The 13608-nt window shown below is 38.9% G+C and overlaps 1 protein-coding gene across 1 annotated transcript in view; it reads left to right on the top strand.

Moving 5' to 3' along the window:
- Window positions 1–13608, top strand: part of LOC136881104 (DNA-dependent metalloprotease SPRTN) — a 184417-nt gene that overhangs the window by 89017 nt on the left and 81792 nt on the right. The gene's annotated exons all lie outside the window — the stretch shown is intronic.

Genomic DNA, 13608 nt, shown 5'->3' with positions numbered 1-13608 from the left:
ATTTAGGCAGAGCCCATGGATGTGATACCATCAGTACAATAATGTATCCACAATTTTGTCGAGATAAATAGGGCTTATTACTTATTCCTGGATTAAATGTTGAGAAGTAATAAAATGGTATAGAAGGCCAAACCAGTGTAAAAAAGTAAATTAAATTATATTCATCTGAAATGTGTTGTACAGTTTGTACATTCTAGGGCAAGTATTTTAACTAATGTCAGGAATGTCTTTTGAAACATAGATTGGAACTGTAGAGTTTCGGACCTCCAAGGCCTAATTTAAACATTTCCTAAGAACAAGAATGGGTATGCTACACAAGAAAATTTAATCCTTCCCATTATACTTGGCGTGTTCAGAAATGATTAGCATTACAATTTTTCATGTTCACCGGAACCATTTACTGAACAAATACAGATTAGATTACAGGTATATCCTGCCAATATATATGCGCTTTTGCCATCATTCTGGCAAATTTTATTATAATTTGGGTCCACCTTATTCAATACATATTTTTATTTATTCATTTATTTATTTTTTAAGTTGTTCTTTTAAATCCACGTTATTTCATAAGTGAGCAAACCAGTATGCGTATGTTTTTATCAGTTTATGGCATAAGACTCGCAAGTCTTACACTTGTAGCAAATATGGACTTAGAGACTGTATAATTTTAACACAGTTTCATGTTGTTAATATGGTTTTAAATTGTGATGAATTTGACGTCAATTTTTCCACAAACTTATATCAGCTGATGATCGCAGAGTGGCGTCAAAACTAGTTCTGATTGAAATATATGTTGTAATTACATCTAAGCAACAACTTTTATGTATTGAATAAGGTGGACCCAAATTATAATAAAAGTTGTAATCTTGGTTCTATACGGACAAACAATGAAGTTTATTAATTTGACTATCATTCTGGCAGCTTCCATATTTGCGTAGCAAACCATTCTTTGGGGGTATCCCGCTGTCGCTGGTGAACAACTGCATGAAGTTCTTAATTGGTGGGGAACTTCTTACCCCGCATGACCTCTTTCATTGTGTCAAATAAGGCATAGTCACTAGGAACCACATCCAGCAAATAAGGAATCTCGTGGAAGAACCATGACTCGTCAATGATGACTAGACACTCAAAGAATTTTGCTGGATCTGCACTGTACTGTTGCACCAACTCTTGGCATATCTCCATATGCTTCTGTTTCTGCACAGTGGTGAGGGAATGGGGCACCCATTGTGCGTACACCTTCATCTTTGAATCCTCAGGGATGATTGTGTGGAGGGTTCCCCAAGATAGACCTGTTGCCTTCTCTAATTCATCAAACGTGGTTCACCTGTGCCCCATTATCAACTCGTTGATACGCTGGGCATTGTTTGGTTTGCATGCAGTTGACAGACGCCCACTGCTTTTGCGTTTTTCAGCACAGTCCCTGCCGTCTCTGAACTCTGATACCCAACGAAACACGGATCTGTGGCTTGGTACCGTTTCCCACATATGGATGTCTGAAGCAGTCACTGTGTCCCCCCAGAGAAACCACATTGTCCACCATTGCCAATGCTTCTCTGCTTCCATGTTGTCTTTTAGATGTCCACCAGCATACTCTCAAGCCAGAACAAGTGCTGCTGCAATGTGTCACCTATGAGAAGCAGCAACACCATCTGATGGTAGTAGACAGTATTATAGTCTACCTTCACACATACATCACCACAAATTTTAAACTGCTACTTTGCAGGAGTTATAGGGGGAGTGCCAATCATTATTGATCATACTAAATAAGTTTGTGTGTGTGTGTGTGTGTGTGTGTGTGTGTGTGTGTGTGTGTGTGTGTGTGATGTTGGGGATGCACTCTTTTGTTACACCTGTATCGTGATGAATGTTTGATCCTTTATGGACTTTGGATGCCGTTTCACACATGGAGTCCACTGGCCGTGCGGCATTACTTCCACTTGTCTGTTGTATAATGAGCCATTTTATTGCTCATTGGGGGGGGAGTATAATCTCAGAGTAATTTATGGTCGAATAATGCAACCAGAAAACAATGTTTACGACTGGTTGGAAACAAAAGGATTCAGCTAACAATTGAACATTACATATATGTTTAAAAAGGTGACCTGCAAAAATGTTATTACTTTTGAGCCCCAGTGCAAAAGGATTTTATATTTGTTCTCTCGCATATTTTAATAATCGTTATCACTTTTATAGGCCCCTGAGAAATCTGGATTTGAGCACAGTTATAGAGAAGCAGTGGTGGTCAGATAGATGTTGGATAGGTACCATTAATGTCCTGACCTGGTTGGGGCTGGAAAAGTGAAATTGATGAAGATTCCAAATCAATATTAGGCAATTATATTTAATAATCTTACTAAAATGAATGGGAAAGTGTTATCATACAAATGGGAGGAAGTTGTGATAGTACATATATCACAGCCCAGAATTATATGTAGAAGTTAGAGATATTATTGTCAGTATTCGATTTTTATTATTATTATTATTTCATTTGTATATTTTGCCATTTATATTGGTAAGCTGGAAGATATCCACATATGTAGGTATGAGTAATTTGTTTTGCATGAGTGGGAAAACATTGCTTTAATAACTCTGGTAATTTGAATGAGTCATATGGCTACCCCAGTGTTTGTTGTGATGTACTTGTGTCGGGTAATTCATGAGTCATGTATATATCCCAGCCTGATAAGATGAGCTTGTTGTTATATTAGGAAAGTTTGGTGATTCATGGAATATACCCCAGAGTTTGTTATTGTCTTGGGAGGAAGAGGTAGTTCAGGGCTTGGGCTTGAGAAGAGGACCACCCATGATTGGCTGGCAAGCACCAATCCAGACGTATCATCTGAGAGGAGGGGGATGTTGGTGTCTATAAAGGTTGATCATACGGCGGCAACCTGGAACATTGTAAGGGTGATTGTAGAGGTGATTGTAAAGGAACGAGAAGGAGGATGACTACAAGCAATAACACTGTATGAAGGAACGACAACTGACACACTGTACGGGAAGGAAGTGGTGCTGATACACGGTACTGGAGTGACACGGCTGCAATGGACTGGACTTCAAACGTTCGTGGAGTGTAGTCTTGTTATGTTCGTGGAAAGTGGCTGATTGTGGAGAGTGCTTGCACATTAAGTATTGTAGCACTTGTGGCGGCCTAGCATTATATGTTGGTGAAAGCTATCTCAGACTTTCCATAAATTTATATGTTGAGGATCGACAGACGTGTGTATATATCTTTACAACAAGTGTTAAAATATGTGAACACAGTAGTACAAGGTACAGTATCTGTGTGATGTGATAACTGCCGATTATGAGAATCGGTAAGTCGAATTGATAAAGAGACAGTGAAGGGTATTTATCTTCATACATGTACATTGTTCATCGGACCATCTACAAATGGTAGCTTAGTTCTCACTTTCGTTTTCCCACGGTTTTTATTATTGTTGTTGTTGTAAATATGGAGTCTTCCAGCAATATTTTGTGTGTATTATATGTATAATGTTGTATGTTGATGAGGTGCTCATGCACGGAATTTGTTAAGAATATAGTTAGCTATTTTAGAATCAGTGTTATTGATGAACCTAGGTGCAGTTCCTACCTAATTAGTCGTTTTCAGGAGGTTAGGTAAGGCCTGCAGCAGATGTACCAGTACGCAGCATTATGTACACGCCCTGGGATATACAGTTTATCATGCTCTTATCTAAATTCGAGGGATCCATTCTGGTGAACTCTGGCGCCCATACTACGGACATTTCGGTTAATTATGCTTATTCATTTTATTAAGTTTTTGAGTAATTTTATTTATATATTTTTATTCATGATTTTAATTATTATTATCATCAAAAAAGTTACAATTTAATTGATGGGGGTTGCTTGTACTCATTCGTGTAACGATTGGGTAATATAAACAATTGGAACTATAGGTTGTAAATAGTGTTTTATGAATGGTAGTACATAAAGTGCTGAGGCATTCATCTTCTTCCTCTGCACCATAGATTATGCCATCACTAGCGTAAGAAACCTGTTGTTCATTTTTTTTAAAGGCCGCTGTTGTTGTAGTGGCTGTTCCATTTTGCCACTTTTGTTGCTCCTGGCAAACTCTGGTGGCTCATGTAGTACTCAGAGCTGAGAAACATAGATTAGTGTGATATTTCACTTCTTGTACAACATGATCTACATGGAAATTGTTAAAAATTTGAAGGAATTATAAAGCTTTTCCTTCTTTGAGTTGTAGACACAGTGACACTGTAATGAATTTCTATATTTGCCTGTATGGAAGAGTATTGAAGGAATAAATAAAGTAGTTTATGGCCATGTTGCTGAGTGACCCAGCAAGGAGTCCTACATGTTGACGTGTCGGGGTGCTAGGCAGTAAAATTTTCTCTCCAGACCAGTTGCTTTCAAAAAGAGCAGTCTGTCTTGTTTAATCTAAATCCATGCATTGCTTCAAGCTAACTGCAGCCTAACAGGCCAAAGAAGCAATGGTATTAAATTTTCTGTTAAAGGTCAAATAACAGCCTTGAGAGAACTTTGTCTGTAGGAGTAAATTGAAATAAAACTGATAGACTGGCAAGAAATTGTTTTTCAAAGCAATTGGCATCCAATTTAACCCTTTTTGTGCTTGTATGTTGGATATGATCTGATGTCATAGTCTCCTGTTGTGTTCATATGTCGGAACTATTCCCCCTCTCCCCCTGTGGGTGGGAGACGCAGACAAAGAATACACTCGTAGCATTCCCTGTTGTAAGAGGTGACTAAAAGGGGCAACAAAGGGATGATGGTATTAGAACCATGAAACCACTTGTGATTAGTACCATCACGCGGGCAACACCATGGGTCTCTACTACTTGAGAGTAGTACCACTATGTTAGGCACACAATAGTTTTATGATAATAGCAACAGAGGGTAAATCAGTATGGGTTTTACAGTACCCGTGATTAGTATCATTGTGAGAAACACCACGGATCTGGGCGTTGCTTGTGATTAGTACCACTATATGAGCGACACCGTGGTTCTCTGTTGCCTGTGATTATTACTCGCTATGTGAGGAACACCACGGGAATACCGGTGCCTGTGATTAGTACACCTAGGTGAGAAACACCATGGGTTTGCATTGCCTATGAGTGGCGCCATTATGTGAGAGACATCATAGGTCTGAGTTACCTGTGTGGTGCACAGTACTTGTGAGTAGTATCATAATGTGTGGAACACTGTGAGTCTACACTACTTTTGATTAGTACTGCAACATGACAAATACCGTGGTTCTACTTTACTAGGGATAAGTACCATTACGATGGGTCGTTGACCTGGATTTTGGGCCCCTTTAGACAAGCATCCTCGATTCAGGATTGTGCTTTAGAAGCAGTCCCTTGGTCAGTAATACTGCTGTTTTTGATAGTTTCTGGTAAAGTTGGGCATTGCAGGTCGGATCCACTGATTGTGTTTTAGATTCATATCCATCCATTCATTCTTCATCACATTTTTTATTCTGGTCAGTGGATAATTTTGAACTTTCAAATTGTCATTAAATTTCATCTCATCTTGTACCATTAGTTGCTGATGACCTACTGTACACGTAGATGATTACAGGGGACTATGCGAAGTATAGTTAAGGATGGAACAAAGAAAGATGAAAGGAAGCCATTTCTCCAAAACCACTTTGAAACTAGATCTTCATTGTATACTTTGTATCATGCTATACTAGGAGTAAAAATAATAAAAGCATACTAAAAATAGTGCATTTTCAGTATTCAGCATTTATGCAGTCATGTAAATGGTTGTATTTCATATTCTGACAATTATAACCTTTTCTTCCTTGAGAATAGATTACAGTACATCCATATTTTTCCTAAAGATGAATAGTTGCAAGCCAAACTTATTTGAAGGTTAAGAAAATTAACACGCTTGTAATGAAAAAAAAAATGGGAGAAAGAAAAGTTCTTTGAAGGAATATAAGATGGGATTACATTAAATGAAACGGGAAAGTAAGTGAAATTAAACTTGGGAAATACGCAAAATTTCATTTCAACACATGCTGTAATTGTTTTGATCTTGTGCTCTCTTTATACAGAAGGTCATTTGGTTTAACTACAACAGATTGCATAATGCTACTGCCACCTGATGATTGACCATTGCAACTACATGTCTGCAGTCACGAACAGCGTTGTCTGACCTTGTAGGTGTGTGTCAGTGTCATGAAAAGACGGAGTGGCAGGCCACCCCTCTCCCAAATAAGCTGAGAGCGATAAAAGGAACTAGGATGGCGGTAAGATGACAGCCGGCAAGTACACTCCAGTGGGTCTTCGTCCTTCAGTAAGTAGGAGTGCATTGCAATACCATGACCAATCTGAAGACGGCATAATATCACTGCTTCCCTTCCGCAATGCACTCCTACTTACTGAAGGGCGAAGACCCAGTGGAGTGTACTTGCAGCGGCCATCTTACCGCCATCCTTATGGATGCGTGAACCTGGCCGATCTGCGGCGTAGTCTAAAACTTCCAAGTACAATCTCCTTCATCCTATGAGATGAACAGCCAACAGACCTCATCATCCATTTTATGAGAGATAGTGGCCTGTTTTGAAATGAAAATCCACAGCCTGTTTCCAGTCATTCGACCCGGTCAGGAATGGGATGAATGAAGCCCCTATCTAGCGGTGAAGATAGGAATTGTGGAGGCTGCTGAAGCCTGTCACACTCCTCTGGGGAAATGATTAATGAATGACAGGTGAAATGATATTAGTGTGTTGCTGGAATGATATATGACAGGGAAAACCGTAGTACCCGGAGAAAAACCTGTCCCGCCTCTGCTTTGTCCAGCACAAATCTCACTTGGAGTGACTGGGATTTGAACCATGGAACCCAGTGGTGAGAGGCTGACGCGCTGCCGTCTTAGCCACAGAGGCTCACAGATAGTGGCCTGTTTTATTGTGTATAAAAGTATATTTTCTATTAGTTTTTATTTTATTGTTAACTACACTTTTATTCTTTTGTCTCTCTTGTAGTTTGTGTATTTTAATGTGTTGTTTCAACTTCTAACAGGAATGATGATACCGGGCGAGTTGGCTGTGTGGTTAGGGACGCGCAGCTGTTAGCTTGCATCCAGGAGATAGTAGGTTTGAATCCCACTGCCAGCAGCCCTGAAGATGGTTTTCCGTGGTTTCCCATTTTCACACGAGGCAGATGCTGGGGCTGTATCTTAAGGCCACAGCCACTTCTTTCCCATTCCTAGGCATTTCCTATCCCATTGTTGCCATAAGACCTATCTGTGTCGGTGCGACGTAAGCAGATGGTAAAAAAAAAAAAGCTTTGAACCTGCTTTTTACGTAACTCTGTTCTGCGTAATTCACACTTGTACATAATTTCCTTTAGGTCCAGGCAAAATGTAATTTAAAAGCGTGTTAATTAAACCTTATTTATACGTAATCCATTTATACGTAATTCGCTGTTATACGTATTAAGTGTCAGTGAAATATAACTGAATTTTGCGTAATTGTAATAAGCACGTGCTTTTTCTTTTTAAAGAAACTACTGTATTTGCGACGTTTCGACTTGGGCGGCGTAGGCAGAAGTAGAGCGGTCGGGTTTCTTTACTGAAACAGAACATAGAGTTTCGCCGAGTGACATTGTTGACCCTCACTTACTGGCGGCTTAACAAAGGCCAACCGAGCGATTCCTCTTCGCTCTCAATCTCGCTCCTCCACTACCTTCGTCGTTTTTGACCTTCACACTGCCGCCAAAGATTAAGATACATTACTAGCAAAGTGGGCAGTTTCGGTGCGGAAACAAAAGAAAATACAGTAAATTTGTTTGAATATGAGAATTTCTTTCGTGGGAACAAAAATGTCCACGTTGCCGGTATCTGGTGTTTACTGTTGAACAGTCGTTTTGTCATTCAGTTGCTTTTGATTAGCCATGGAGAACAGGAAAAGTTATACCCTAGATGACAAAGAAAAATGTTTACGAGAAGTGGACGCTAATCCACACCAAACAAAAACTGAAATTGCTTCAGACTTAGGAATTGCTTATACCACGGAAGGTACGTAGATTTGGAGAAAGTACTTTTCACATTGTTCCAGCATAAGTGGGCCGTAGCTCTACCAATTAGTGGCGACATGCTGAAGGCAAAGGCGATAGATTTAGCTAAAATGATGAGTATCACTGCTGATTTCAAGGCTTCATCAGGTGGTTGCAAGGATTTAAAGATCATGAAATCACAGGGAGAATAATTTGCAGTGACTCAAAAGCTGTGGACGATGTCATGGTGCAACACTGGAAAGAAGAGGTTCTGCCGGGTATCGTAAGCGATTACCAGCCTACTGGCCTGTTCTACAATCTCCTTCCTAATAAAACATTAGCTGAAAAAGGTGACCCATGCCGTGGAGGGAAGAAAAGTAAAATTCATGTAACAGTCCTTCTCGCCACCAATGCAGATGGATCTGACAAACTTCCTCCACTCGTGATAGGAAAATCGAAGAATCAGAGGTGTTTTAAGGGTGCGAAAACAAAACCTACGGAATATGAATCCAACAGAAATTCTCAGATGACTATGCTTTTAATGGAACAGTGGTTGAAAAACTGGACGTTAAAATAAAAAAGAAACAGAAGAAGATCCTTCTTATGGATCGATGTGCAGCACATCCACCTCAAATCGTTCTGGAGAATGTCCGAGTGGAATGTTTCCCTCTTAACTGTACCAGTGTTCTACAACCACTTGATTTGGGCATCATTGCAAATTTCAAAGTGCATTATAGAAAAATGCTGGTTCAACATTTAATAACACTGAGTGATGCAGGAAATGAACCTCTCTCCATTAATTTGCTACAAGCAATGAACCTTATTTCTGCTGCCTGGAAGCAGGTGTCATCCTCCACAATCAATAACTGTTTCCGCAAAGCTGCTGTCTTACTAGATGAGGCTGCCTCTAATGATGACTACGGGGACGAAGTTTTGTCTGGCAGTGAGCTAACGCTACCAGAGTGTGTAGAATTAGATATTTTTGTGCATTTTGATGATAATCTGGCTGTATGTGGACAACAACCGGATGAAGATATTATTGCTGACGTATGCCAACAACACAGTGGTGATGGACCAGCTACAAGCGATAGTGACAGTGACGGAGATTGAGATAACGACTTGAATTCTTAAACACCTGAACTGAGTGAAGTGTTAAGTGCAGTCTATGTGTGTAGGTGTTACATCAGTGCGAAAAGTTGTAATGAAAATGCTTTGAATTCATTACTATGTTTGCAAAAGGAGGTTTATACTCTTAATGCAAGAAAAGTGGAGCAAGCCAAACTATCTTATTTCTTTAAGGCTGGGCCAAGTTCAAAATAATATTTTCTGTCTTAATGTATTTATTATTTGCAAGGATTTACACATGTAGGTCTATTCCATTGGTTTTTTAGTAAATATGTAATGTATTGTGTAAGTCTGATTTCTAAGTAATTCTGAGTTACAAGTAGTTTTTCCTCTTCCTCTTGATATACGTATAAGTCAGGTTCAACTGTATATCACTGTACTTCACAGCAGTGCCTTATTCCATTGTAATCTATATTTTGTATAGTTTTATCAGAAAATAAGGCATTGCGAATTAGATCCACTGATGTCAATTTCATAACCATTTTCATCATTTGTTTTAAATTCTAGTCAGTGGATACATTTTCAAATTTAATTATCATGTACTGTAATTTCATTCCATCTCGTTCCATTAGGTACTGATAACCTAGATGTTAGGCCCATTTAAACAACAAGCATTATCATCATTGTGTCATGAAATGATGCCAAAAATCAACTGTTATTGGGAAGGGGATGTTAAAGAACTTTTCCATGCTCTTTTTTTTTTTTTTTTTTACATACACTTATTGTGAAATGCACCTGTCATGGTAAAAATAGACGGTCATTGCAGTAGATTTGAAACCACAGTGTCCGATATTGAATATATCGCGCTGATCACCGGGAGCTGGCAAGTTACTTCAATTGATCTACTCATCTTCAGCTTCAGTACGATTATGGATCTTTATATGTGTTCGATTGTGTTATGACTTTGTGCCTGACAGTGTATACAAGCTAGCTCATTTAACCATTCTCCGCTTTTCATAAACATAAGACTTTGCCTAACACTGCGTGTGCCATACTGCTGTTCAAAAAATTACGCACTGTTTCTTTTAAGTGACTTACATTTTACTACTTCTAAATTTTACAGTGTCTACCTCCGTCATTTTTAGATTGCCTCTTCTACTGATCCGGAGTAAACTTGATCTTTTATTTTCTTTTTCCTATGCATTGTTTTTCATGTTTTAATCGGCTGATGACCTGGACTAGGGTCGAAACCGGTACCACTTCTACTTATTATTATATAAGAATGTAATCACTGCATTTCTTCTTCTTTTGTATTGAATAGGTTGAACCTCTTTATTTATTATTTCTATTTTAACTATAAGACCTATCTGTTGGTGCAACGTACAGCCACTAAAAAAAAAAAAGATTCTGAGGATTTTGCTTGAGCCTTTCTGTGGTTTCTGAACCTCCAGAGGCACAACAGATATGATCTTCTGTGCTAGACAACTCCAGGAAAACTGCAGAGAGCAACAGCAGCCTCTGTATTTAGTTTTCTGTGATCTGGAAAAAGCCTTTGATTCTGTACCAAGATCTGCTATGTGGAAAATATTGAGATATTTTGGATGTCCGGAACGTTAGTGAAATTGGTTCAAGCTCTTCATGATGGCATGTCTGAACAGGTTCTTCATGGTAACTGGGTATCAGATTTGTTCCCAATCACTCACAGATTGAAATATGGCTGTGTGTTTGCTCCTACACTGTACATGGCTGCCATGCTGAATGAATCATCTGCAAACAACTTAGGCATGGAGAATAAATTTTGTTTTGATGGAGGCCTTTTCAGTCTGGCAGGACTTCACTCACAATGATGCACTCTGGATACCCGGGTGACAGAACTGCAGTATGCCTATGACACTGCATCTCCTGCTCTAACACCTGCAGAACTACAACAGTCAGTAAACTGCTTTAAAACTGCATGTGATCACTTTGGTCTTGCCATTATTGTGAAGAAAAAAGAAAAAGAAAAAAAAATAATTAAGGTACTTGTACAACCTGCTCCAAGATTAACTCTTCCTGAGTTCATTATCTCTATCTTAGACACGCCACTGGAGCTGGTTGATCAGTTTTCATATCTTGGAAGCATCTTGTCTAAATGGTGTACCGGTACCTGCGAACAAGATGTTGATAAAAGAATTGGGGCTGCTCATGCAGCATTTGGACGGTTAATGCACAGTCTTCATGAATAATGACCTCAAGCTGCATACCAAACTCATGGTGTACAAAGCTGTTGTCTTTTCCATGCTACTGCATGGCTGTGAATATTGCTGTGGTATCAAAAAAACTAGAGCGCTTCCACCCACAAAACTTTAGGTACATCTTGAATATTAAGTGGGAGGATTATAAGACCAACACTGCAGTTCTCAAAAGAGCACAGCTAAATAGCATTGAGGCAACAATCACTGCTCATCAACTGAGATGATTAGGCCATGTTCACCACATGAGTAATACCAAGCTTCCCCGCCGAATTCTTTATGGTGAACTTTGCTCCGGCAGTAGACCTCATGGAGCCCCTCTTAAGCATTTTAAGGACCAGCTGAAACACATAATGAAGACAACTGGTATAAATATACAGACATGGGAAGAATTTTTCCTTTGTAAAAATGGGAAGAATGTGCTGTGGACTGTTTACTGCGGCGGAACGCTACATCCACCGCTGTCAACTTGTTCTAAAGAGAACGCCGCAGACATCAAGAGGCCAAGCGACAAGTAAGAAAGTTCCATCAATTACAACCCCGCCCTCCTTCATCCATTCAGGGTGATTTGTGTGGGCATACATTTTATGCCATGATTGGTCTCTATAGTTATTGCAAACACATCCATAAACTGATTTGAACTGCTTACTTTATGCAGGAAGAAGTTATATGTACTTGGATCGAGTTATGGCCGATAATTTCTACATCCTATACTGTTGATGATTTCTTATTCGTTCTTCTGCCTTTAGGAGTGATTTCTCACCCCAGGGACAAGAGTGCGCTGTACCTTTTCCCGCTCATCCATCCTCCGAAGAGAATGTTGTCACTTGGAAGAGGGGTGGTCACTTGATCGGACACAGTTAAACATCATATCCTTCACATATACAATCAATCTTTTATCAATAAAAGTGATATAAAAAACATTTATTCAATATGAGTAAAATGGAGTCTGACGAACACTGATTATAACACTGTAACATACCAGTAAAAAAAAAAACCCCACTATTAAGCAAAGAATGAAATGTTTCATTCTGGAAAGAATATCAACTTCTATCAAATCACACTTTGTATTTTTATTTTGAGGGTATGGCCAAGGCAATAAAAAGTGAATACTTGGGACATTATAAATATACAACAGAAAAATGTTACGGTATTTTTATCTGTTGTAAATTCTTTGATTTTACACAGTGCCTTAGTCCCTTCAGACATTTTAGTAGGTTATTGACTTCTTACAAAATACTCTTTAATTCAATTTCATACATTTATTTAATTAAAATAATTAGCTTTCAATTTTTCCATCATACAAAATAATAATAATACCCTTCCACATATGGTGTTGACATCACCAGAAAATGACAGTATGGAAAATTAATGGTAAACTACCCAGCCCATTAAATGCTCATTAAACAACCCCTATATCATTTCTAAAACAATTAAAATATGATGTCAATAACATTAATAATCAAGCTAAAGACCAAGCAAGTTGGCCATGTTATTAGGGTCGCACAGCTGTGAGCTTGCATTCAGGAGATGGTGGGTTCGAACCCTACTGTCGGCAGCTCTGAAGATGGTTTTCCATGTTTTTCCATTTTCACACCAGGCAAATGCTGGGGCTGTACCTTCATTAAGGCCACGACTGCTTCCTTCCCACTCCTAGCCCTTTCCTATCCCTTGTCACCATAAGACCTATCTGTGTCTATGCAACGTAAAGCAACTTGCAAAAAAAATTTAAAAATTAAAATAATCTGCGATCTACTGACAATTGCTGCAGCTTTAAGGAATTGTTCTGAGTGTGTTGAAAGTGTGGAGATGGTCTGACTACCTGACTCTACAACCTGTGATAACTGAACAGCACGAATGTCCCATCGTATAGGGTTTTCTTCCACTCAAATTTCATTGTCCCAGCATATACTCCAGCAGTGTCAAATAAGACTTGGCACAGTTCATATAACTCAAAGAAGGGGAGTTTCTGTTGAAGGAAGGCTGAAAGCATAGAGATTACATTAGGTAATTGATGTGCTTGGCGAGATACACACATTTTATGTGGTCGTTTGAAGGCTAAATTTAACAGTTCTGTAATGCTTACATGACTTACATTAAAGTGCATAGCATGGCAGTACTGCCTCTGAAGCTGCCACAAAGATACACACCAAGGTTGAAGTAATGTTGACAGAACAGGTTTCATCAATTTCAGTGTAATTTCATTTTATGAGTGATATGGGGGGTTTAAAAAGAAAGGAGTCTCTTGAAGTGTACAGATATTTCTTCTTAGGCATGCCAGATGCAATTTATGATAT

Source organism: Anabrus simplex, chromosome 1 (genome assembly GCF_040414725.1).
Source record: "Anabrus simplex isolate iqAnaSimp1 chromosome 1, ASM4041472v1, whole genome shotgun sequence".
Lineage (NCBI taxonomy): Eukaryota > Metazoa > Arthropoda > Insecta > Orthoptera > Tettigoniidae > Anabrus > Anabrus simplex.
This window is presented reverse-complemented; position numbering and strand designations above follow the sequence as displayed.